Source organism: Schistocerca nitens, chromosome 1, assembly GCF_023898315.1.
Source record: "Schistocerca nitens isolate TAMUIC-IGC-003100 chromosome 1, iqSchNite1.1, whole genome shotgun sequence".
In the NCBI taxonomy this organism is placed as follows: Eukaryota; Metazoa; Arthropoda; class Insecta; order Orthoptera; family Acrididae; genus Schistocerca; species Schistocerca nitens.
Window position 1 is genome coordinate 1,120,882,786 of NC_064614.1, and position 20,673 is coordinate 1,120,903,458.

The 20,673-nt window shown below is 53.9% G+C and overlaps 50 non-coding genes across 50 annotated transcripts; all 50 read left to right on the plus strand.

The window, feature by feature from the left end:
• The first annotated feature begins 1,123 nt into the window (after positions 1-1,123).
• On the plus strand, positions 1,124-1,195 carry Trnae-cuc (transfer RNA glutamic acid (anticodon CUC)). The gene has a single exon. It is a non-coding gene; the product is annotated as a tRNA-Glu (tRNA).
• A 389-nt stretch (positions 1,196-1,584) lies between these two features.
• Positions 1,585-1,656, plus strand: Trnah-gug (transfer RNA histidin (anticodon GUG)). The gene has a single exon. It is a non-coding gene; the product is annotated as a tRNA-His (tRNA).
• A 287-nt stretch (positions 1,657-1,943) lies between these two features.
• Trnal-aag (transfer RNA leucine (anticodon AAG)) lies at positions 1,944-2,025 on the plus strand. The gene has a single exon. It is a non-coding gene; the product is annotated as a tRNA-Leu (tRNA).
• A 78-nt stretch (positions 2,026-2,103) lies between these two features.
• Trnal-cag (transfer RNA leucine (anticodon CAG)) lies at positions 2,104-2,185 on the plus strand. Its single transcript has one exon. It is a non-coding gene; the product is annotated as a tRNA-Leu (tRNA).
• Positions 2,186-2,464: 279 nt separating this feature from the next.
• On the plus strand, positions 2,465-2,536 carry Trnae-cuc (transfer RNA glutamic acid (anticodon CUC)). Its single transcript has one exon. It is a non-coding gene; the product is annotated as a tRNA-Glu (tRNA).
• Positions 2,537-2,918: 382 nt separating this feature from the next.
• Trnah-gug (transfer RNA histidin (anticodon GUG)) lies at positions 2,919-2,990 on the plus strand. Its single transcript has one exon. It is a non-coding gene; the product is annotated as a tRNA-His (tRNA).
• A 510-nt stretch (positions 2,991-3,500) lies between these two features.
• Positions 3,501-3,582, plus strand: Trnal-cag (transfer RNA leucine (anticodon CAG)). The gene has a single exon. It is a non-coding gene; the product is annotated as a tRNA-Leu (tRNA).
• Positions 3,583-3,861: 279 nt separating this feature from the next.
• On the plus strand, positions 3,862-3,933 carry Trnae-cuc (transfer RNA glutamic acid (anticodon CUC)). Its single transcript has one exon. It is a non-coding gene; the product is annotated as a tRNA-Glu (tRNA).
• Positions 3,934-4,322: 389 nt separating this feature from the next.
• On the plus strand, positions 4,323-4,394 carry Trnah-gug (transfer RNA histidin (anticodon GUG)). Its single transcript has one exon. It is a non-coding gene; the product is annotated as a tRNA-His (tRNA).
• Positions 4,395-4,681: 287 nt separating this feature from the next.
• Trnal-aag (transfer RNA leucine (anticodon AAG)) lies at positions 4,682-4,763 on the plus strand. Its single transcript has one exon. It is a non-coding gene; the product is annotated as a tRNA-Leu (tRNA).
• Positions 4,764-4,841: 78 nt separating this feature from the next.
• Trnal-cag (transfer RNA leucine (anticodon CAG)) lies at positions 4,842-4,923 on the plus strand. Its single transcript has one exon. It is a non-coding gene; the product is annotated as a tRNA-Leu (tRNA).
• Positions 4,924-5,202: 279 nt separating this feature from the next.
• Positions 5,203-5,274, plus strand: Trnae-cuc (transfer RNA glutamic acid (anticodon CUC)). Its single transcript has one exon. It is a non-coding gene; the product is annotated as a tRNA-Glu (tRNA).
• A 382-nt stretch (positions 5,275-5,656) lies between these two features.
• Positions 5,657-5,728, plus strand: Trnah-gug (transfer RNA histidin (anticodon GUG)). The gene has a single exon. It is a non-coding gene; the product is annotated as a tRNA-His (tRNA).
• Positions 5,729-6,238: 510 nt separating this feature from the next.
• On the plus strand, positions 6,239-6,320 carry Trnal-cag (transfer RNA leucine (anticodon CAG)). The gene has a single exon. It is a non-coding gene; the product is annotated as a tRNA-Leu (tRNA).
• Positions 6,321-6,599: 279 nt separating this feature from the next.
• On the plus strand, positions 6,600-6,671 carry Trnae-cuc (transfer RNA glutamic acid (anticodon CUC)). The gene has a single exon. It is a non-coding gene; the product is annotated as a tRNA-Glu (tRNA).
• Positions 6,672-7,060: 389 nt separating this feature from the next.
• Trnah-gug (transfer RNA histidin (anticodon GUG)) lies at positions 7,061-7,132 on the plus strand. Its single transcript has one exon. It is a non-coding gene; the product is annotated as a tRNA-His (tRNA).
• A 287-nt stretch (positions 7,133-7,419) lies between these two features.
• Trnal-aag (transfer RNA leucine (anticodon AAG)) lies at positions 7,420-7,501 on the plus strand. The gene has a single exon. It is a non-coding gene; the product is annotated as a tRNA-Leu (tRNA).
• Positions 7,502-7,579: 78 nt separating this feature from the next.
• On the plus strand, positions 7,580-7,661 carry Trnal-cag (transfer RNA leucine (anticodon CAG)). Its single transcript has one exon. It is a non-coding gene; the product is annotated as a tRNA-Leu (tRNA).
• Positions 7,662-7,940: 279 nt separating this feature from the next.
• On the plus strand, positions 7,941-8,012 carry Trnae-cuc (transfer RNA glutamic acid (anticodon CUC)). Its single transcript has one exon. It is a non-coding gene; the product is annotated as a tRNA-Glu (tRNA).
• Positions 8,013-8,394: 382 nt separating this feature from the next.
• On the plus strand, positions 8,395-8,466 carry Trnah-gug (transfer RNA histidin (anticodon GUG)). Its single transcript has one exon. It is a non-coding gene; the product is annotated as a tRNA-His (tRNA).
• A 510-nt stretch (positions 8,467-8,976) lies between these two features.
• On the plus strand, positions 8,977-9,058 carry Trnal-cag (transfer RNA leucine (anticodon CAG)). The gene has a single exon. It is a non-coding gene; the product is annotated as a tRNA-Leu (tRNA).
• A 279-nt stretch (positions 9,059-9,337) lies between these two features.
• Positions 9,338-9,409, plus strand: Trnae-cuc (transfer RNA glutamic acid (anticodon CUC)). Its single transcript has one exon. It is a non-coding gene; the product is annotated as a tRNA-Glu (tRNA).
• Positions 9,410-9,798: 389 nt separating this feature from the next.
• On the plus strand, positions 9,799-9,870 carry Trnah-gug (transfer RNA histidin (anticodon GUG)). The gene has a single exon. It is a non-coding gene; the product is annotated as a tRNA-His (tRNA).
• A 287-nt stretch (positions 9,871-10,157) lies between these two features.
• On the plus strand, positions 10,158-10,239 carry Trnal-aag (transfer RNA leucine (anticodon AAG)). Its single transcript has one exon. It is a non-coding gene; the product is annotated as a tRNA-Leu (tRNA).
• Positions 10,240-10,317: 78 nt separating this feature from the next.
• Positions 10,318-10,399, plus strand: Trnal-cag (transfer RNA leucine (anticodon CAG)). The gene has a single exon. It is a non-coding gene; the product is annotated as a tRNA-Leu (tRNA).
• Positions 10,400-10,678: 279 nt separating this feature from the next.
• Trnae-cuc (transfer RNA glutamic acid (anticodon CUC)) lies at positions 10,679-10,750 on the plus strand. The gene has a single exon. It is a non-coding gene; the product is annotated as a tRNA-Glu (tRNA).
• Positions 10,751-11,132: 382 nt separating this feature from the next.
• Positions 11,133-11,204, plus strand: Trnah-gug (transfer RNA histidin (anticodon GUG)). The gene has a single exon. It is a non-coding gene; the product is annotated as a tRNA-His (tRNA).
• A 510-nt stretch (positions 11,205-11,714) lies between these two features.
• Positions 11,715-11,796, plus strand: Trnal-cag (transfer RNA leucine (anticodon CAG)). Its single transcript has one exon. It is a non-coding gene; the product is annotated as a tRNA-Leu (tRNA).
• A 279-nt stretch (positions 11,797-12,075) lies between these two features.
• Trnae-cuc (transfer RNA glutamic acid (anticodon CUC)) lies at positions 12,076-12,147 on the plus strand. Its single transcript has one exon. It is a non-coding gene; the product is annotated as a tRNA-Glu (tRNA).
• A 389-nt stretch (positions 12,148-12,536) lies between these two features.
• Trnah-gug (transfer RNA histidin (anticodon GUG)) lies at positions 12,537-12,608 on the plus strand. Its single transcript has one exon. It is a non-coding gene; the product is annotated as a tRNA-His (tRNA).
• A 287-nt stretch (positions 12,609-12,895) lies between these two features.
• On the plus strand, positions 12,896-12,977 carry Trnal-aag (transfer RNA leucine (anticodon AAG)). Its single transcript has one exon. It is a non-coding gene; the product is annotated as a tRNA-Leu (tRNA).
• Positions 12,978-13,055: 78 nt separating this feature from the next.
• On the plus strand, positions 13,056-13,137 carry Trnal-cag (transfer RNA leucine (anticodon CAG)). Its single transcript has one exon. It is a non-coding gene; the product is annotated as a tRNA-Leu (tRNA).
• A 279-nt stretch (positions 13,138-13,416) lies between these two features.
• Trnae-cuc (transfer RNA glutamic acid (anticodon CUC)) lies at positions 13,417-13,488 on the plus strand. Its single transcript has one exon. It is a non-coding gene; the product is annotated as a tRNA-Glu (tRNA).
• Positions 13,489-13,870: 382 nt separating this feature from the next.
• Trnah-gug (transfer RNA histidin (anticodon GUG)) lies at positions 13,871-13,942 on the plus strand. The gene has a single exon. It is a non-coding gene; the product is annotated as a tRNA-His (tRNA).
• A 510-nt stretch (positions 13,943-14,452) lies between these two features.
• Trnal-cag (transfer RNA leucine (anticodon CAG)) lies at positions 14,453-14,534 on the plus strand. The gene has a single exon. It is a non-coding gene; the product is annotated as a tRNA-Leu (tRNA).
• A 279-nt stretch (positions 14,535-14,813) lies between these two features.
• On the plus strand, positions 14,814-14,885 carry Trnae-cuc (transfer RNA glutamic acid (anticodon CUC)). Its single transcript has one exon. It is a non-coding gene; the product is annotated as a tRNA-Glu (tRNA).
• A 389-nt stretch (positions 14,886-15,274) lies between these two features.
• Positions 15,275-15,346, plus strand: Trnah-gug (transfer RNA histidin (anticodon GUG)). The gene has a single exon. It is a non-coding gene; the product is annotated as a tRNA-His (tRNA).
• Positions 15,347-15,633: 287 nt separating this feature from the next.
• On the plus strand, positions 15,634-15,715 carry Trnal-aag (transfer RNA leucine (anticodon AAG)). The gene has a single exon. It is a non-coding gene; the product is annotated as a tRNA-Leu (tRNA).
• A 78-nt stretch (positions 15,716-15,793) lies between these two features.
• Positions 15,794-15,875, plus strand: Trnal-cag (transfer RNA leucine (anticodon CAG)). Its single transcript has one exon. It is a non-coding gene; the product is annotated as a tRNA-Leu (tRNA).
• A 279-nt stretch (positions 15,876-16,154) lies between these two features.
• Trnae-cuc (transfer RNA glutamic acid (anticodon CUC)) lies at positions 16,155-16,226 on the plus strand. Its single transcript has one exon. It is a non-coding gene; the product is annotated as a tRNA-Glu (tRNA).
• Positions 16,227-16,608: 382 nt separating this feature from the next.
• On the plus strand, positions 16,609-16,680 carry Trnah-gug (transfer RNA histidin (anticodon GUG)). The gene has a single exon. It is a non-coding gene; the product is annotated as a tRNA-His (tRNA).
• A 510-nt stretch (positions 16,681-17,190) lies between these two features.
• On the plus strand, positions 17,191-17,272 carry Trnal-cag (transfer RNA leucine (anticodon CAG)). The gene has a single exon. It is a non-coding gene; the product is annotated as a tRNA-Leu (tRNA).
• Positions 17,273-17,551: 279 nt separating this feature from the next.
• Trnae-cuc (transfer RNA glutamic acid (anticodon CUC)) lies at positions 17,552-17,623 on the plus strand. Its single transcript has one exon. It is a non-coding gene; the product is annotated as a tRNA-Glu (tRNA).
• Positions 17,624-18,012: 389 nt separating this feature from the next.
• Trnah-gug (transfer RNA histidin (anticodon GUG)) lies at positions 18,013-18,084 on the plus strand. Its single transcript has one exon. It is a non-coding gene; the product is annotated as a tRNA-His (tRNA).
• Positions 18,085-18,371: 287 nt separating this feature from the next.
• Positions 18,372-18,453, plus strand: Trnal-aag (transfer RNA leucine (anticodon AAG)). The gene has a single exon. It is a non-coding gene; the product is annotated as a tRNA-Leu (tRNA).
• A 78-nt stretch (positions 18,454-18,531) lies between these two features.
• Trnal-cag (transfer RNA leucine (anticodon CAG)) lies at positions 18,532-18,613 on the plus strand. The gene has a single exon. It is a non-coding gene; the product is annotated as a tRNA-Leu (tRNA).
• A 279-nt stretch (positions 18,614-18,892) lies between these two features.
• On the plus strand, positions 18,893-18,964 carry Trnae-cuc (transfer RNA glutamic acid (anticodon CUC)). The gene has a single exon. It is a non-coding gene; the product is annotated as a tRNA-Glu (tRNA).
• Positions 18,965-19,346: 382 nt separating this feature from the next.
• Positions 19,347-19,418, plus strand: Trnah-gug (transfer RNA histidin (anticodon GUG)). Its single transcript has one exon. It is a non-coding gene; the product is annotated as a tRNA-His (tRNA).
• Positions 19,419-19,928: 510 nt separating this feature from the next.
• Trnal-cag (transfer RNA leucine (anticodon CAG)) lies at positions 19,929-20,010 on the plus strand. The gene has a single exon. It is a non-coding gene; the product is annotated as a tRNA-Leu (tRNA).
• A 279-nt stretch (positions 20,011-20,289) lies between these two features.
• On the plus strand, positions 20,290-20,361 carry Trnae-cuc (transfer RNA glutamic acid (anticodon CUC)). Its single transcript has one exon. It is a non-coding gene; the product is annotated as a tRNA-Glu (tRNA).
• The last annotated feature ends 312 nt before the right edge of the window (positions 20,362-20,673 follow it).

Sequence of the window (20,673 nt, forward strand, 5' to 3'; positions counted from 1 at the left end):
GATGTTGACTTAATTCGATTTACACTTTCCTGCTTAACACTATGTCGTGAAAGTAAGCGAATTCGTCTTGCGATGAATGTATCTTCAGAACCAGAAACGAAATATGTAACGTAAACGGTAGACATTTCTCCCTTGGGAATTGCCTCATATATGGCATTATACGAGGACTTTTTGTGTTATCTTTCTTTATTTTCTTATTGTTTCCACCTCTGCCATGTATTGGTTTGGGAACGTGATGCCGGAAGAGGCGTTGCATGAAAGTGTTCCCTTTTCTTTGTGGACTTTTCGTTGTATTACATTCCTTTTCTTTTGGTCAGGATTCCTGGTGTGCTTTTCCTTTAGAATTGCATACTTCTTCTTTTTCTTTTCTCGTTTTATTCGGAGTGATCACCGCTCCACCTTTCTCCGCGGTGTACAATCGTGTTTACTTATTTCTCCATTGCTGGATGGCGTTTTGCACTGTGTGCTGACTGTACTTTACTTTGACTCCTACGAGAAGTTTGTATATATATATACATATACATCTATTTTTTTCCTTTTGTTTTTCCCGCTTCACGCTGCCTCCTAATGTTTCCATGGATTTGCGTGAAGATGCATACATTTCTGTTTTCCCTTCTCGTAAGGACTGCCTCAGAGGAAGGAGGCTTACTTTGCAACCATCTTGGTCCAACGATAGTTTTCGTTTCATTTACGTCTGGCACCCGCACAAACTACAGTTGAGAAGCTCGCCGACGAAGGCGTTATTTGGAGAGCGAAAGGACGGGCTATAAGGGGAGATGGGAGGCCCAACAAAAAAAAAAAAAAAAAAAAAAAAAAAAAAAAAAAAAAAAAAAAAAAGCTGCCAACGTTTTCTGTCTCGAAAGCAGGAGCACTGATTACCCGCGAAGGGAACAGCGCAGCAAGCCGTGAGCGTCTCTTTCTTAAATTGTCGTAGCAGCACAGTGCGTGGTGCAACGACAGGATTCACAGGCGCAGTCTGGTGTCACGATTGCTGGCGTTCGTCTCCACGAAATGCGTCCCGAGCATGCCGTTCTACAAAGTGGAAACGCTAAATTTTGGCCGTTGTCGTCAAGTAGCCTGTGTACTGTTTGCTGCGTTCGCTGGAGGAGCGCTTGCGTCGTTATCCGGTGTGGTCTAGTGGCTAGGATACCTGGCTCTCACCCAGGAGGCCCGGGTTCGATTCCCGGTACCGGAAATGCGCGTTTTGTTGCTCCTCTTATGCGACTTGGCCCGACTTAGCTTTTAGCTCGACTGACGCTCCGCTGACGCTTGCAGAAAATTACGTTAAGTACGATTCGCGGTCACAAGTGACGGCGAGAGCGATGCGACATCTGTCCACCTCTTATCGAGGCACATACCTGTGGTCAACAGAGTTGGAGGACTGCAAGACATTGCCACGGGGGTTGAATGCAGCTAACCACACTGCTTAGTGTCCTAACAGCGCAGACACGTTCGTTTGCCAGTATACATATAATGGAGACCGCGTCTGGCACAGCTGTGGGGAGACACAGTGGTGTGTGGGCCGAGCTTTGCTGTTCATCGCCACTTGCAGTCGCGAGAACTGCCGTCGGCGGTGCCTCCGTGGCCGTGATCGTCTAGTGGTTAGGACATTGCGTTGTGGCCGCAATAACCCAGGTTCGAATCCTGGTCACGGCAATTTTTAAAGTTTTGCCTTGCTGTCGCTGCAGTGTCGATTGTGACTCAGTGTTTGAAATCACGGTGCCCTCTTGATTTTTCACTCATGTTCCGCAGGCTGCGGGTGGCACTACCAATTCATTATCAACACGTAATGCCGCCGCACCAGAGAGCGGGCAGCTGCCTGTGTAGTTAATCTCTATTCGAAAATGGCAGTTGTTTGAGGTGCAATGGATGAGCAGCCAGTCGCAGCAGAACAGGAAGCTGTGTCGTGCACTGTTTCTACAAAAGCGAAGAACACGGGCACAGGTAGCGTGGCCGAGCGGTCTAAGGCGCTGGTTTAAGGCACCAGTCTCTTCGGAGGCGTGGGTTCGAATCCCACAGCTGCCAGCTTTTTCTCGTTTTTTGTGCCATTGCGATGTTTTCTCGTGGGGTAGAACGCAGCTCCTGTGACCGCCGTGCCACGTAGGTAGCGTGGCCGAGCGGTCTAAGGCGCTGATTTCAGGCACCAGTCTCTTCGGAGGCGTGGGTTCGAATCCCACAGCTGCCAACGTTTTCTGTCTCGAAAGCAGGAGCACTGATTACCCGCGAAGGGAACAGCGCAGCAAGCCGTGAGCGTCTCTTTCTTAAATTGTCGTAGCAGCACAGTGCGTGGTGCAACGACAGGATTCACAGGCGCAGTCTGGTGTCACGATTGCTGGCGTTCGTCTCCACGAAATGCGTCCCGAGCATGCCGTTCTACAAAGTGGAAACGCTAAATTTTGGCCGTTGTCGTCAAGTAGCGTGTGTACTGTTTGCTGCGTTCGCTGGAGGAGCGCTTGCGTCGTTATCCGGTGTGGTCTAGTGGCTAGGATACCTGGCTCTCACCCAGGAGGCCCGGGTTCGATTCCCGGTACCGGAAATGCGCATTTTGTTGCTCCTCTTATGCGACTTGGCCCGACTTAGCTCGACTGACGCTCCGCTGACGCTTGCAGAAAATTACGTTAAGTACGATTCGCGGTCACAAGTGACGGCGAGAGCGATGCGACGTCTGTCCACCTCTTATTGAGGCACATACCTGTGGCCAACAGAGTTGGAGGACTGCAAGACATTGCCACGGGGGTTGAATGCAGCTAACCACACTGCTTAGTGTCCTTACAGCGCAGACACGTTCGTTTGCCAGTATACATATAATGGAGACCGCGTCTGGCACAGCTGTGGGGAGACACAGTGGTGTGTGGGCCGAGCTTTGCTGTTCATCGCCACTTGCAGTCGCGAGAACTGCCGTCGGCGGTGCCTCCGTGGCCGTGATCGTCTAGTGGTTAGGACATTGCGTTGTGGCCGCAATAACCCAGGTTCGAATCCTGGTCACGGCAATTTTTAAAGTTTTGCCTTGCTGTCGCTGCAGTGACGATTGTGACTCAGTGTTTGAAATCACGGTGCCCTCTTGATTTTTCACTCATGTTCCGCAGGCTGCGGGTGGCACTACCAATTCATTATCAACACGTAATGCCGCCGCACCAGAGAGCGGGCAGCTGCCTGTGTAGTTAATCTCTATTCGAAAAGCCCGCATCTCGTGGTCGTGCGGTAGCGTTCTCGCTTCCCACGCCCGGGTTCCCGGGTTCGATTCCCGGCGGGGTCAGGGATTTTCTCTGCCTCGTGATGGCTGGGTGTTGTGTGCTGTCCTTAGGTTAGTTAGGTTTAAGTAGTTCTAAGTTCTAGGGGACTGATGACCATAGATGTTAAGTCCCATAGTGCTCAGAGCCATTTGAACCATCTATTCGAAAATGGCAGTTGTTTGAGGTGCAATGGATGAGGAGCCAGTCGCAGCAGAACAGGAAGCTGTGTCGTGCACTGTTTCTACAAAAGCGAAGAACACGGGCACAGGTAGCGTGGCCGAGCGGTCTAAGGCGCTGGTTTCAGGCACCAGTCTCTTCGGAGGCGTGGGTTCGAATCCCACAGCTGCCAACGTTTTCTGTCTCGAAAGCAGGAGCACTGATTACCCGCGAAGGGAACAGCGCAGCAAGCCGTGAGCGTCTCTTTCTTAAATTGTCGTAGCAGCACAGTGCGTGGTGCAACGACAGGATTCACAGGCGCAGTCTGGTGTCACGATTGCTGGCGTTCGTCTCCACGAAATGCGTCCCGAGCATGCCGTTCTACAAAGTGGAAACGCTAAATTTTGGCCGTTGTCGTCAAGTAGCCTGTGTACTGTTTGCTGCGTTCGCTGGAGGAGCGCTTGCGTCGTTATCCGGTGTGGTCTAGTGGCTAGGATACCTGGCTCTCACCCAGGAGGCCCGGGTTCGATTCCCGGTACCGGAAATGCGCGTTTTGTTGCTCCTCTTATGCGACTTGGCCCGACTTAGCTTTTAGCTCGACTGACGCTCCGCTGACGCTTGCAGAAAATTACGTTAAGTACGATTCGCGGTCACAAGTGACGGCGAGAGCGATGCGACATCTGTCCACCTCTTATCGAGGCACATACCTGTGGTCAACAGAGTTGGAGGACTGCAAGACATTGCCACGGGGGTTGAATGCAGCTAACCACACTGCTTAGTGTCCTAACAGCGCAGACACGTTCGTTTGCCAGTATACATATAATGGAGACCGCGTCTGGCACAGCTGTGGGGAGACACAGTGGTGTGTGGGCCGAGCTTTGCTGTTCATCGCCACTTGCAGTCGCGAGAACTGCCGTCGGCGGTGCCTCCGTGGCCGTGATCGTCTAGTGGTTAGGACATTGCGTTGTGGCCGCAATAACCCAGGTTCGAATCCTGGTCACGGCAATTTTTAAAGTTTTGCCTTGCTGTCGCTGCAGTGACGATTGTGACTCAGTGTTTGAAATCACGGTGCCCTCTTGATTTTTCACTCATGTTCCGCAGGCTGCGGGTGGCACTACCAATTCATTATCAACACGTAATGCCGCCGCACCAGAGAGCGGGCAGCTGCCTGTGTAGTTAATCTCTATTCGAAAATGGCAGTTGTTTGAGGTGCAATGGATGAGCAGCCAGTCGCAGCAGAACAGGAAGCTGTGTCGTGCACTGTTTCTACAAAAGCGAAGAACACGGGCACAGGTAGCGTGGCCGAGCGGTCTAAGGCGCTGGTTTAAGGCACCAGTCTCTTCGGAGGCGTGGGTTCGAATCCCACCGCTGCCAGCTTTTTCTCGTTTTTTGTGCCATTGCGATGTTTTCTCGTGGGGTAGAACGCAGCTCCTGTGACCGCCGTGCCACGTAGGTAGCGTGGCCGAGCGGTCTAAGGCGCTGGTTTCAGGCACCAGTCTCTTCGGAGGCGTGGGTTCGAATCCCACCGCTGCCAACGTTTTCTGTCTCGAAAGCAGGAGCACTGATTACCCGCGAAGGGAACAGCGCAGCAAGCCGTGAGCGTCTCTTTCTTAAATTGTCGTAGCAGCACAGTGCGTGGTGCAACGACAGGATTCACAGGCGCAGTCTGGTGTCACGATTGCTGGCGTTCGTCTCCACGAAATGCGTCCCGAGCATGCCGTTCTACAAAGTGGAAACGCTAAATTTTGGCCGTTGTCGTCAAGTAGCGTGTGTACTGTTTGCTGCGTTCGCTGGAGGAGCGCTTGCGTCGTTATCCGGTGTGGTCTAGTGGCTAGGATACCTGGCTCTCACCCAGGAGGCCCGGGTTCGATTCCCGGTACCGGAAATGCGCATTTTGTTGCTCCTCTTATGCGACTTGGCCCGACTTAGCTCGACTGACGCTCCGCTGACGCTTGCAGAAAATTACGTTAAGTACGATTCGCGGTCACAAGTGACGGCGAGAGCGATGCGACGTCTGTCCACCTCTTATTGAGGCACATACCTGTGGCCAACAGAGTTGGAGGACTGCAAGACATTGCCACGGGGGTTGAATGCAGCTAACCACACTGCTTAGTGTCCTTACAGCGCAGACACGTTCGTTTGCCAGTATACATATAATGGAGACCGCGTCTGGCACAGCTGTGGGGAGACACAGTGGTGTGTGGGCCGAGCTTTGCTGTTCATCGCCACTTGCAGTCGCGAGAACTGCCGTCGGCGGTGCCTCCGTGGCCGTGATCGTCTAGTGGTTAGGACATTGCGTTGTGGCCGCAATAACCCAGGTTCGAATCCTGGTCACGGCAATTTTTAAAGTTTTGCCTTGCTGTCGCTGCAGTGACGATTGTGACTCAGTGTTTGAAATCACGGTGCCCTCTTGATTTTTCACTCATGTTCCGCAGGCTGCGGGTGGCACTACCAATTCATTATCAACACGTAATGCCGCCGCACCAGAGAGCGGGCAGCTGCCTGTGTAGTTAATCTCTATTCGAAAAGCCCGCATCTCGTGGTCGTGCGGTAGCGTTCTCGCTTCCCACGCCCGGGTTCCCGGGTTCGATTCCCGGCGGGGTCAGGGATTTTCTCTGCCTCGTGATGGCTGGGTGTTGTGTGCTGTCCTTAGGTTAGTTAGGTTTAAGTAGTTCTAAGTTCTAGGGGACTGATGACCATAGATGTTAAGTCCCATAGTGCTCAGAGCCATTTGAACCATCTATTCGAAAATGGCAGTTGTTTGAGGTGCAATGGATGAGGAGCCAGTCGCAGCAGAACAGGAAGCTGTGTCGTGCACTGTTTCTACAAAAGCGAAGAACACGGGCACAGGTAGCGTGGCCGAGCGGTCTAAGGCGCTGGTTTCAGGCACCAGTCTCTTCGGAGGCGTGGGTTCGAATCCCACAGCTGCCAACGTTTTCTGTCTCGAAAGCAGGAGCACTGATTACCCGCGAAGGGAACAGCGCAGCAAGCCGTGAGCGTCTCTTTCTTAAATTGTCGTAGCAGCACAGTGCGTGGTGCAACGACAGGATTCACAGGCGCAGTCTGGTGTCACGATTGCTGGCGTTCGTCTCCACGAAATGCGTCCCGAGCATGCCGTTCTACAAAGTGGAAACGCTAAATTTTGGCCGTTGTCGTCAAGTAGCCTGTGTACTGTTTGCTGCGTTCGCTGGAGGAGCGCTTGCGTCGTTATCCGGTGTGGTCTAGTGGCTAGGATACCTGGCTCTCACCCAGGAGGCCCGGGTTCGATTCCCGGTACCGGAAATGCGCGTTTTGTTGCTCCTCTTATGCGACTTGGCCCGACTTAGCTTTTAGCTCGACTGACGCTCCGCTGACGCTTGCAGAAAATTACGTTAAGTACGATTCGCGGTCACAAGTGACGGCGAGAGCGATGCGACATCTGTCCACCTCTTATCGAGGCACATACCTGTGGTCAACAGAGTTGGAGGACTGCAAGACATTGCCACGGGGGTTGAATGCAGCTAACCACACTGCTTAGTGTCCTAACAGCGCAGACACGTTCGTTTGCCAGTATACATATAATGGAGACCGCGTCTGGCACAGCTGTGGGGAGACACAGTGGTGTGTGGGCCGAGCTTTGCTGTTCATCGCCACTTGCAGTCGCGAGAACTGCCGTCGGCGGTGCCTCCGTGGCCGTGATCGTCTAGTGGTTAGGACATTGCGTTGTGGCCGCAATAACCCAGGTTCGAATCCTGGTCACGGCAATTTTTAAAGTTTTGCCTTGCTGTCGCTGCAGTGACGATTGTGACTCAGTGTTTGAAATCACGGTGCCCTCTTGATTTTTCACTCATGTTCCGCAGGCTGCGGGTGGCACTACCAATTCATTATCAACACGTAATGCCGCCGCACCAGAGAGCGGGCAGCTGCCTGTGTAGTTAATCTCTATTCGAAAATGGCAGTTGTTTGAGGTGCAATGGATGAGCAGCCAGTCGCAGCAGAACAGGAAGCTGTGTCGTGCACTGTTTCTACAAAAGCGAAGAACACGGGCACAGGTAGCGTGGCCGAGCGGTCTAAGGCGCTGGTTTAAGGCACCAGTCTCTTCGGAGGCGTGGGTTCGAATCCCACCGCTGCCAGCTTTTTCTCGTTTTTTGTGCCATTGCGATGTTTTCTCGTGGGGTAGAACGCAGCTCCTGTGACCGCCGTGCCACGTAGGTAGCGTGGCCGAGCGGTCTAAGGCGCTGGTTTCAGGCACCAGTCTCTTCGGAGGCGTGGGTTCGAATCCCACCGCTGCCAACGTTTTCTGTCTCGAAAGCAGGAGCACTGATTACCCGCGAAGGGAACAGCGCAGCAAGCCGTGAGCGTCTCTTTCTTAAATTGTCGTAGCAGCACAGTGCGTGGTGCAACGACAGGATTCACAGGCGCAGTCTGGTGTCACGATTGCTGGCGTTCGTCTCCACGAAATGCGTCCCGAGCATGCCGTTCTACAAAGTGGAAACGCTAAATTTTGGCCGTTGTCGTCAAGTAGCGTGTGTACTGTTTGCTGCGTTCGCTGGAGGAGCGCTTGCGTCGTTATCCGGTGTGGTCTAGTGGCTAGGATACCTGGCTCTCACCCAGGAGGCCCGGGTTCGATTCCCGGTACCGGAAATGCGCATTTTGTTGCTCCTCTTATGCGACTTGGCCCGACTTAGCTCGACTGACGCTCCGCTGACGCTTGCAGAAAATTACGTTAAGTACGATTCGCGGTCACAAGTGACGGCGAGAGCGATGCGACGTCTGTCCACCTCTTATTGAGGCACATACCTGTGGCCAACAGAGTTGGAGGACTGCAAGACATTGCCACGGGGGTTGAATGCAGCTAACCACACTGCTTAGTGTCCTTACAGCGCAGACACGTTCGTTTGCCAGTATACATATAATGGAGACCGCGTCTGGCACAGCTGTGGGGAGACACAGTGGTGTGTGGGCCGAGCTTTGCTGTTCATCGCCACTTGCAGTCGCGAGAACTGCCGTCGGCGGTGCCTCCGTGGCCGTGATCGTCTAGTGGTTAGGACATTGCGTTGTGGCCGCAATAACCCAGGTTCGAATCCTGGTCACGGCAATTTTTAAAGTTTTGCCTTGCTGTCGCTGCAGTGACGATTGTGACTCAGTGTTTGAAATCACGGTGCCCTCTTGATTTTTCACTCATGTTCCGCAGGCTGCGGGTGGCACTACCAATTCATTATCAACACGTAATGCCGCCGCACCAGAGAGCGGGCAGCTGCCTGTGTAGTTAATCTCTATTCGAAAAGCCCGCATCTCGTGGTCGTGCGGTAGCGTTCTCGCTTCCCACGCCCGGGTTCCCGGGTTCGATTCCCGGCGGGGTCAGGGATTTTCTCTGCCTCGTGATGGCTGGGTGTTGTGTGCTGTCCTTAGGTTAGTTAGGTTTAAGTAGTTCTAAGTTCTAGGGGACTGATGACCATAGATGTTAAGTCCCATAGTGCTCAGAGCCATTTGAACCATCTATTCGAAAATGGCAGTTGTTTGAGGTGCAATGGATGAGGAGCCAGTCGCAGCAGAACAGGAAGCTGTGTCGTGCACTGTTTCTACAAAAGCGAAGAACACGGGCACAGGTAGCGTGGCCGAGCGGTCTAAGGCGCTGGTTTCAGGCACCAGTCTCTTCGGAGGCGTGGGTTCGAATCCCACAGCTGCCAACGTTTTCTGTCTCGAAAGCAGGAGCACTGATTACCCGCGAAGGGAACAGCGCAGCAAGCCGTGAGCGTCTCTTTCTTAAATTGTCGTAGCAGCACAGTGCGTGGTGCAACGACAGGATTCACAGGCGCAGTCTGGTGTCACGATTGCTGGCGTTCGTCTCCACGAAATGCGTCCCGAGCATGCCGTTCTACAAAGTGGAAACGCTAAATTTTGGCCGTTGTCGTCAAGTAGCCTGTGTACTGTTTGCTGCGTTCGCTGGAGGAGCGCTTGCGTCGTTATCCGGTGTGGTCTAGTGGCTAGGATACCTGGCTCTCACCCAGGAGGCCCGGGTTCGATTCCCGGTACCGGAAATGCGCGTTTTGTTGCTCCTCTTATGCGACTTGGCCCGACTTAGCTTTTAGCTCGACTGACGCTCCGCTGACGCTTGCAGAAAATTACGTTAAGTACGATTCGCGGTCACAAGTGACGGCGAGAGCGATGCGACATCTGTCCACCTCTTATCGAGGCACATACCTGTGGTCAACAGAGTTGGAGGACTGCAAGACATTGCCACGGGGGTTGAATGCAGCTAACCACACTGCTTAGTGTCCTAACAGCGCAGACACGTTCGTTTGCCAGTATACATATAATGGAGACCGCGTCTGGCACAGCTGTGGGGAGACACAGTGGTGTGTGGGCCGAGCTTTGCTGTTCATCGCCACTTGCAGTCGCGAGAACTGCCGTCGGCGGTGCCTCCGTGGCCGTGATCGTCTAGTGGTTAGGACATTGCGTTGTGGCCGCAATAACCCAGGTTCGAATCCTGGTCACGGCAATTTTTAAAGTTTTGCCTTGCTGTCGCTGCAGTGACGATTGTGACTCAGTGTTTGAAATCACGGTGCCCTCTTGATTTTTCACTCATGTTCCGCAGGCTGCGGGTGGCACTACCAATTCATTATCAACACGTAATGCCGCCGCACCAGAGAGCGGGCAGCTGCCTGTGTAGTTAATCTCTATTCGAAAATGGCAGTTGTTTGAGGTGCAATGGATGAGCAGCCAGTCGCAGCAGAACAGGAAGCTGTGTCGTGCACTGTTTCTACAAAAGCGAAGAACACGGGCACAGGTAGCGTGGCCGAGCGGTCTAAGGCGCTGGTTTAAGGCACCAGTCTCTTCGGAGGCGTGGGTTCGAATCCCACCGCTGCCAGCTTTTTCTCGTTTTTTGTGCCATTGCGATGTTTTCTCGTGGGGTAGAACGCAGCTCCTGTGACCGCCGTGCCACGTAGGTAGCGTGGCCGAGCGGTCTAAGGCGCTGGTTTCAGGCACCAGTCTCTTCGGAGGCGTGGGTTCGAATCCCACCGCTGCCAACGTTTTCTGTCTCGAAAGCAGGAGCACTGATTACCCGCGAAGGGAACAGCGCAGCAAGCCGTGAGCGTCTCTTTCTTAAATTGTCGTAGCAGCACAGTGCGTGGTGCAACGACAGGATTCACAGGCGCAGTCTGGTGTCACGATTGCTGGCGTTCGTCTCCACGAAATGCGTCCCGAGCATGCCGTTCTACAAAGTGGAAACGCTAAATTTTGGCCGTTGTCGTCAAGTAGCGTGTGTACTGTTTGCTGCGTTCGCTGGAGGAGCGCTTGCGTCGTTATCCGGTGTGGTCTAGTGGCTAGGATACCTGGCTCTCACCCAGGAGGCCCGGGTTCGATTCCCGGTACCGGAAATGCGCATTTTGTTGCTCCTCTTATGCGACTTGGCCCGACTTAGCTCGACTGACGCTCCGCTGACGCTTGCAGAAAATTACGTTAAGTACGATTCGCGGTCACAAGTGACGGCGAGAGCGATGCGACGTCTGTCCACCTCTTATTGAGGCACATACCTGTGGCCAACAGAGTTGGAGGACTGCAAGACATTGCCACGGGGGTTGAATGCAGCTAACCACACTGCTTAGTGTCCTTACAGCGCAGACACGTTCGTTTGCCAGTATACATATAATGGAGACCGCGTCTGGCACAGCTGTGGGGAGACACAGTGGTGTGTGGGCCGAGCTTTGCTGTTCATCGCCACTTGCAGTCGCGAGAACTGCCGTCGGCGGTGCCTCCGTGGCCGTGATCGTCTAGTGGTTAGGACATTGCGTTGTGGCCGCAATAACCCAGGTTCGAATCCTGGTCACGGCAATTTTTAAAGTTTTGCCTTGCTGTCGCTGCAGTGACGATTGTGACTCAGTGTTTGAAATCACGGTGCCCTCTTGATTTTTCACTCATGTTCCGCAGGCTGCGGGTGGCACTACCAATTCATTATCAACACGTAATGCCGCCGCACCAGAGAGCGGGCAGCTGCCTGTGTAGTTAATCTCTATTCGAAAAGCCCGCATCTCGTGGTCGTGCGGTAGCGTTCTCGCTTCCCACGCCCGGGTTCCCGGGTTCGATTCCCGGCGGGGTCAGGGATTTTCTCTGCCTCGTGATGGCTGGGTGTTGTGTGCTGTCCTTAGGTTAGTTAGGTTTAAGTAGTTCTAAGTTCTAGGGGACTGATGACCATAGATGTTAAGTCCCATAGTGCTCAGAGCCATTTGAACCATCTATTCGAAAATGGCAGTTGTTTGAGGTGCAATGGATGAGGAGCCAGTCGCAGCAGAACAGGAAGCTGTGTCGTGCACTGTTTCTACAAAAGCGAAGAACACGGGCACAGGTAGCGTGGCCGAGCGGTCTAAGGCGCTGGTTTCAGGCACCAGTCTCTTCGGAGGCGTGGGTTCGAATCCCACAGCTGCCAACGTTTTCTGTCTCGAAAGCAGGAGCACTGATTACCCGCGAAGGGAACAGCGCAGCAAGCCGTGAGCGTCTCTTTCTTAAATTGTCGTAGCAGCACAGTGCGTGGTGCAACGACAGGATTCACAGGCGCAGTCTGGTGTCACGATTGCTGGCGTTCGTCTCCACGAAATGCGTCCCGAGCATGCCGTTCTACAAAGTGGAAACGCTAAATTTTGGCCGTTGTCGTCAAGTAGCCTGTGTACTGTTTGCTGCGTTCGCTGGAGGAGCGCTTGCGTCGTTATCCGGTGTGGTCTAGTGGCTAGGATACCTGGCTCTCACCCAGGAGGCCCGGGTTCGATTCCCGGTACCGGAAATGCGCGTTTTGTTGCTCCTCTTATGCGACTTGGCCCGACTTAGCTTTTAGCTCGACTGACGCTCCGCTGACGCTTGCAGAAAATTACGTTAAGTACGATTCGCGGTCACAAGTGACGGCGAGAGCGATGCGACATCTGTCCACCTCTTATCGAGGCACATACCTGTGGTCAACAGAGTTGGAGGACTGCAAGACATTGCCACGGGGGTTGAATGCAGCTAACCACACTGCTTAGTGTCCTAACAGCGCAGACACGTTCGTTTGCCAGTATACATATAATGGAGACCGCGTCTGGCACAGCTGTGGGGAGACACAGTGGTGTGTGGGCCGAGCTTTGCTGTTCATCGCCACTTGCAGTCGCGAGAACTGCCGTCGGCGGTGCCTCCGTGGCCGTGATCGTCTAGTGGTTAGGACATTGCGTTGTGGCCGCAATAACCCAGGTTCGAATCCTGGTCACGGCAATTTTTAAAGTTTTGCCTTGCTGTCGCTGCAGTGACGATTGTGACTCAGTGTTTGAAATCACGGTGCCCTCTTGATTTTTCACTCATGTTCCGCAGGCTGCGGGTGGCACTACCAATTCATTATCAACACGTAATGCCGCCGCACCAGAGAGCGGGCAGCTGCCTGTGTAGTTAATCTCTATTCGAAAATGGCAGTTGTTTGAGGTGCAATGGATGAGCAGCCAGTCGCAGCAGAACAGGAAGCTGTGTCGTGCACTGTTTCTACAAAAGCGAAGAACACGGGCACAGGTAGCGTGGCCGAGCGGTCTAAGGCGCTGGTTTAAGGCACCAGTCTCTTCGGAGGCGTGGGTTCGAATCCCACCGCTGCCAGCTTTTTCTCGTTTTTTGTGCCATTGCGATGTTTTCTCGTGGGGTAGAACGCAGCTCCTGTGACCGCCGTGCCACGTAGGTAGCGTGGCCGAGCGGTCTAAGGCGCTGGTTTCAGGCACCAGTCTCTTCGGAGGCGTGGGTTCGAATCCCACCGCTGCCAACGTTTTCTGTCTCGAAAGCAGGAGCACTGATTACCCGCGAAGGGAACAGCGCAGCAAGCCGTGAGCGTCTCTTTCTTAAATTGTCGTAGCAGCACAGTGCGTGGTGCAACGACAGGATTCACAGGCGCAGTCTGGTGTCACGATTGCTGGCGTTCGTCTCCACGAAATGCGTCCCGAGCATGCCGTTCTACAAAGTGGAAACGCTAAATTTTGGCCGTTGTCGTCAAGTAGCGTGTGTACTGTTTGCTGCGTTCGCTGGAGGAGCGCTTGCGTCGTTATCCGGTGTGGTCTAGTGGCTAGGATACCTGGCTCTCACCCAGGAGGCCCGGGTTCGATTCCCGGTACCGGAAATGCGCATTTTGTTGCTCCTCTTATGCGACTTGGCCCGACTTAGCTCGACTGACGCTCCGCTGACGCTTGCAGAAAATTACGTTAAGTACGATTCGCGGTCACAAGTGACGGCGAGAGCGATGCGACGTCTGTCCACCTCTTATTGAGGCACATACCTGTGGCCAACAGAGTTGGAGGACTGCAAGACATTGCCACGGGGGTTGAATGCAGCTAACCACACTGCTTAGTGTCCTTACAGCGCAGACACGTTCGTTTGCCAGTATACATATAATGGAGACCGCGTCTGGCACAGCTGTGGGGAGACACAGTGGTGTGTGGGCCGAGCTTTGCTGTTCATCGCCACTTGCAGTCGCGAGAACTGCCGTCGGCGGTGCCTCCGTGGCCGTGATCGTCTAGTGGTTAGGACATTGCGTTGTGGCCGCAATAACCCAGGTTCGAATCCTGGTCACGGCAATTTTTAAAGTTTTGCCTTGCTGTCGCTGCAGTGACGATTGTGACTCAGTGTTTGAAATCACGGTGCCCTCTTGATTTTTCACTCATGTTCCGCAGGCTGCGGGTGGCACTACCAATTCATTATCAACACGTAATGCCGCCGCACCAGAGAGCGGGCAGCTGCCTGTGTAGTTAATCTCTATTCGAAAAGCCCGCATCTCGTGGTCGTGCGGTAGCGTTCTCGCTTCCCACGCCCGGGTTCCCGGGTTCGATTCCCGGCGGGGTCAGGGATTTTCTCTGCCTCGTGATGGCTGGGTGTTGTGTGCTGTCCTTAGGTTAGTTAGGTTTAAGTAGTTCTAAGTTCTAGGGGACTGATGACCATAGATGTTAAGTCCCATAGTGCTCAGAGCCATTTGAACCATCTATTCGAAAATGGCAGTTGTTTGAGGTGCAATGGATGAGGAGCCAGTCGCAGCAGAACAGGAAGCTGTGTCGTGCACTGTTTCTACAAAAGCGAAGAACACGGGCACAGGTAGCGTGGCCGAGCGGTCTAAGGCGCTGGTTTCAGGCACCAGTCTCTTCGGAGGCGTGGGTTCGAATCCCACAGCTGCCAACGTTTTCTGTCTCGAAAGCAGGAGCACTGATTACCCGCGAAGGGAACAGCGCAGCAAGCCGTGAGCGTCTCTTTCTTAAATTGTCGTAGCAGCACAGTGCGTGGTGCAACGACAGGATTCACAGGCGCAGTCTGGTGTCACGATTGCTGGCGTTCGTCTCCACGAAATGCGTCCCGAGCATGCCGTTCTACAAAGTGGAAACGCTAAATTTTGGCCGTTGTCGTCAAGTAGCCTGTGTACTGTTTGCTGCGTTCGCTGGAGGAGCGCTTGCGTCGTTATCCGGTGTGGTCTAGTGGCTAGGATACCTGGCTCTCACCCAGGAGGCCCGGGTTCGATTCCCGGTACCGGAAATGCGCGTTTTGTTGCTCCTCTTATGCGACTTGGCCCGACTTAGCTTTTAGCTCGACTGACGCTCCGCTGACGCTTGCAGAAAATTACGTTAAGTACGATTCGCGGTCACAAGTGACGGCGAGAGCGATGCGACATCTGTCCACCTCTTATCGAGGCACATACCTGTGGTCAACAGAGTTGGAGGACTGCAAGACATTGCCACGGGGGTTGAATGCAGCTAACCACACTGCTTAGTGTCCTAACAGCGCAGACACGTTCGTTTGCCAGTATACATATAATGGAGACCGCGTCTGGCACAGCTGTGGGGAGACACAGTGGTGTGTGGGCCGAGCTTTGCTGTTCATCGCCACTTGCAGTCGCGAGAACTGCCGTCGGCGGTGCCTCCGTGGCCGTGATCGTCTAGTGGTTAGGACATTGCGTTGTGGCCGCAATAACCCAGGTTCGAATCCTGGTCACGGCAATTTTTAAAGTTTTGCCTTGCTGTCGCTGCAGTGACGATTGTGACTCAGTGTTTGAAATCACGGTGCCCTCTTGATTTTTCACTCATGTTCCGCAGGCTGCGGGTGGCACTACCAATTCATTATCAACACGTAATGCCGCCGCACCAGAGAGCGGGCAGCTGCCTGTGTAGTTAATCTCTATTCGAAAATGGCAGTTGTTTGAGGTGCAATGGATGAGCAGCCAGTCGCAGCAGAACAGGAAGCTGTGTCGTGCACTGTTTCTACAAAAGCGAAGAACACGGGCACAGGTAGCGTGGCCGAGCGGTCTAAGGCGCTGGTTTAAGGCACCAGTCTCTTCGGAGGCGTGGGTTCGAATCCCACCGCTGCCAGCTTTTTCTCGTTTTTTGTGCCATTGCGATGTTTTCTCGTGGGGTAGAACGCAGCTCCTGTGACCGCCGTGCCACGTAGGTAGCGTGGCCGAGCGGTCTAAGGCGCTGGTTTCAGGCACCAGTCTCTTCGGAGGCGTGGGTTCGAATCCCACCGCTGCCAACGTTTTCTGTCTCGAAAGCAGGAGCACTGATTACCCGCGAAGGGAACAGCGCAGCAAGCCGTGAGCGTCTCTTTCTTAAATTGTCGTAGCAGCACAGTGCGTGGTGCAACGACAGGATTCACAGGCGCAGTCTGGTGTCACGATTGCTGGCGTTCGTCTCCACGAAATGCGTCCCGAGCATGCCGTTCTACAAAGTGGAAACGCTAAATTTTGGCCGTTGTCGTCAAGTAGCGTGTGTACTGTTTGCTGCGTTCGCTGGAGGAGCGCTTGCGTCGTTATCCGGTGTGGTCTAGTGGCTAGGATACCTGGCTCTCACCCAGGAGGCCCGGGTTCGATTCCCGGTACCGGAAATGCGCATTTTGTTGCTCCTCTTATGCGACTTGGCCCGACTTAGCTCGACTGACGCTCCGCTGACGCTTGCAGAAAATTACGTTAAGTACGATTCGCGGTCACAAGTGACGGCGAGAGCGATGCGACGTCTGTCCACCTCTTATTGAGGCACATACCTGTGGCCAACAGAGTTGGAGGACTGCAAGACATTGCCACGGGGGTTGAATGCAGCTAACCACACTGCTTAGTGTCCTTACAGCGCAGACACGTTCGTTTGCCAGTATACATATAATGGAGACCGCGTCTGGCACAGCTGTGGGGAGACACAGTGGTGTGTGGGCCGAGCTTTGCTGTTCATCGCCACTTGCAGTCGCGAGAACTGCCGTCGGCGGTGCCTCCGTGGCCGTGATCGTCTAGTGGTTAGGACATTGCGTTGTGGCCGCAATAACCCAGGTTCGAATCCTGGTCACGGCAATTTTTAAAGTTTTGCCTTGCTGTCGCTGCAGTGACGATTGTGACTCAGTGTTTGAAATCACGGTGCCCTCTTGATTTTTCACTCATGTTCCGCAGGCTGCGGGTGGCACTACCAATTCATTATCAACACGTAATGCCGCCGCACCAGAGAGCGGGCAGCTGCCTGTGTAGTTAATCTCTATTCGAAAAGCCCGCATCTCGTGGTCGTGCGGTAGCGTTCTCGCTTCCCACGCCCGGGTTCCCGGGTTCGATTCCCGGCGGGGTCAGGGATTTTCTCTGCCTCGTGATGGCTGGGTGTTGTGTGCTGTCCTTAGGTTAGTTAGGTTTAAGTAGTTCTAAGTTCTAGGGGACTGATGACCATAGATGTTAAGTCCCATAGTGCTCAGAGCCATTTGAACCATCTATTCGAAAATGGCAGTTGTTTGAGGTGCAATGGATGAGGAGCCAGTCGCAGCAGAACAGGAAGCTGTGTCGTGCACTGTTTCTACAAAAGCGAAGAACACGGGCACAGGTAGCGTGGCCGAGCGGTCTAAGGCGCTGGTTTCAGGCACCAGTCTCTTCGGAGGCGTGGGTTCGAATCCCACAGCTGCCAACGTTTTCTGTCTCGAAAGCAGGAGCACTGATTACCCGCGAAGGGAACAGCGCAGCAAGCCGTGAGCGTCTCTTTCTTAAATTGTCGTAGCAGCACAGTGCGTGGTGCAACGACAGGATTCACAGGCGCAGTCTGGTGTCACGATTGCTGGCGTTCGTCTCCACGAAATGCGTCCCGAGCATGCCGTTCTACAAAGTGGAAACGCTAAATTTTGGCCGTTGTCGTCAAGTAGCCTGTGTACTGTTTGCTGCGTTCGCTGGAGGAGCGCTTGCGTCGTTATCCGGTGTGGTCTAGTGGCTAGGATACCTGGCTCTCACCCAGGAGGCCCGGGTTCGATTCCCGGTACCGGAAATGCGCGTTTTGTTGCTCCTCTTATGCGACTTGGCCCGACTTAGCTTTTAGCTCGACTGACGCTCCGCTGACGCTTGCAGAAAATTACGTTAAGTACGATTCGCGGTCACAAGTGACGGCGAGAGCGATGCGACATCTGTCCACCTCTTATCGAGGCACATACCTGTGGTCAACAGAGTTGGAGGACTGCAAGACATTGCCACGGGGGTTGAATGCAGCTAACCACACTGCTTAGTGTCCTAACAGCGCAGACACGTTCGTTTGCCAGTATACATATAATGGAGACCGCGTCTGGCACAGCTGTGGGGAGACACAGTGGTGTGTGGGCCGAGCTTTGCTGTTCATCGCCACTTGCAGTCGCGAGAACTGCCGTCGGCGGTGCCTCCGTGGCCGTGATCGTCTAGTGGTTAGGACATTGCGTTGTGGCCGCAATAACCCAGGTTCGAATCCTGGTCACGGCAATTTTTAAAGTTTTGCCTTGCTGTCGCTGCAGTGACGATTGTGACTCAGTGTTTGAAATCACGGTGCCCTCTTGATTTTTCACTCATGTTCCGCAGGCTGCGGGTGGCACTACCAATTCATTATCAACACGTAATGCCGCCGCACCAGAGAGCGGGCAGCTGCCTGTGTAGTTAATCTCTATTCGAAAATGGCAGTTGTTTGAGGTGCAATGGATGAGCAGCCAGTCGCAGCAGAACAGGAAGCTGTGTCGTGCACTGTTTCTACAAAAGCGAAGAACACGGGCACAGGTAGCGTGGCCGAGCGGTCTAAGGCGCTGGTTTAAGGCACCAGTCTCTTCGGAGGCGTGGGTTCGAATCCCACCGCTGCCAGCTTTTTCTCGTTTTTTGTGCCATTGCGATGTTTTCTCGTGGGGTAGAACGCAGCTCCTGTGACCGCCGTGCCACGTAGGTAGCGTGGCCGAGCGGTCTAAGGCGCTGGTTTCAGGCACCAGTCTCTTCGGAGGCGTGGGTTCGAATCCCACCGCTGCCAACGTTTTCTGTCTCGAAAGCAGGAGCACTGATTACCCGCGAAGGGAACAGCGCAGCAAGCCGTGAGCGTCTCTTTCTTAAATTGTCGTAGCAGCACAGTGCGTGGTGCAACGACAGGATTCACAGGCGCAGTCTGGTGTCACGATTGCTGGCGTTCGTCTCCACGAAATGCGTCCCGAGCATGCCGTTCTACAAAGTGGAAACGCTAAATTTTGGCCGTTGTCGTCAAGTAGCGTGTGTACTGTTTGCTGCGTTCGCTGGAGGAGCGCTTGCGTCGTTATCCGGTGTGGTCTAGTGGCTAGGATACCTGGCTCTCACCCAGGAGGCCCGGGTTCGATTCCCGGTACCGGAAATGCGCATTTTGTTGCTCCTCTTATGCGACTTGGCCCGACTTAGCTCGACTGACGCTCCGCTGACGCTTGCAGAAAATTACGTTAAGTACGATTCGCGGTCACAAGTGACGGCGAGAGCGATGCGACGTCTGTCCACCTCTTATTGAGGCACATACCTGTGGCCAACAGAGTTGGAGGACTGCAAGACATTGCCACGGGGGTTGAATGCAGCTAACCACACTGCTTAGTGTCCTTACAGCGCAGACACGTTCGTTTGCCAGTATACATATAATGGAGACCGCGTCTGGCACAGCTGTGGGGAGACACAGTGGTGTGTGGGCCGAGCTTTGCTGTTCATCGCCACTTGCAGTCGCGAGAACTGCCGTCGGCGGTGCCTCCGTGGCCGTGATCGTCTAGTGGTTAGGACATTGCGTTGTGGCCGCAATAACCCAGGTTCGAATCCTGGTCACGGCAATTTTTAAAGTTTTGCCTTGCTGTCGCTGCAGTGACGATTGTGACTCAGTGTTTGAAATCACGGTGCCCTCTTGATTTTTCACTCATGTTCCGCAGGCTGCGGGTGGCACTACCAATTCATTATCAACACGTAATGCCGCCGCACCAGAGAGCGGGCAGCTGCCTGTGTAGTTAATCTCTATTCGAAAAGCCCGCATCTCGTGGTCGTGCGGTAGCGTTCTCGCTTCCCACGCCCGGGTTCCCGGGTTCGATTCCCGGCGGGGTCAGGGATTTTCTCTGCCTCGTGATGGCTGGGTGTTGTGTGCTGTCCTTAGGTTAGTTAGGTTTAAGTAGTTCTAAGTTCTAGGGGACTGATGACCATAGATGTTAAGTCCCATAGTGCTCAGAGCCATTTGAACCATCTATTCGAAAATGGCAGTTGTTTGAGGTGCAATGGATGAGGAGCCAGTCGCAGCAGAACAGGAAGCTGTGTCGTGCACTGTTTCTACAAAAGCGAAGAACACGGGCACAGGTAGCGTGGCCGAGCGGTCTAAGGCGCTGGTTTCAGGCACCAGTCTCTTCGGAGGCGTGGGTTCGAATCCCACAGCTGCCAACGTTTTCTGTCTCGAAAGCAGGAGCACTGATTACCCGCGAAGGGAACAGCGCAGCAAGCCGTGAGCGTCTCTTTCTTAAATTGTCGTAGCAGCACAGTGCGTGGTGCAACGACAGGATTCACAGGCGCAGTCTGGTGTCACGATTGCTGGCGTTCGTCTCCACGAAATGCGTCCCGAGCATGCCGTTCTACAAAGTGGAAACGCTAAATTTTGGCCGTTGTCGTCAAGTAGCCTGTGTACTGTTTGCTGCGTTCGCTGGAGGAGCGCTTGCGTCGTTATCCGGTGTGGTCTAGTGGCTAGGATACCTGGCTCTCACCCAGGAGGCCCGGGTTCGATTCCCGGTACCGGAAATGCGCGTTTTGTTGCTCCTCTTATGCGACTTGGCCCGACTTAGCTTTTAGCTCGACTGACGCTCCGCTGACGCTTGCAGAAAATTACGTTAAGTACGATTCGCGGTCACAAGTGACGGCGAGAGCGATGCGACATCTGTCCACCTCTTATCGAGGCACATACCTGTGGTCAACAGAGTTGGAGGACTGCAAGACATTGCCACGGGGGTTGAATGCAGCTAACCACACTGCTTAGTGTCCTAACAGCGCAGACACGTTCGTTTGCCAGTATACATATAATGGAGACCGCGTCTGGCACAGCTGTGGGGAGAC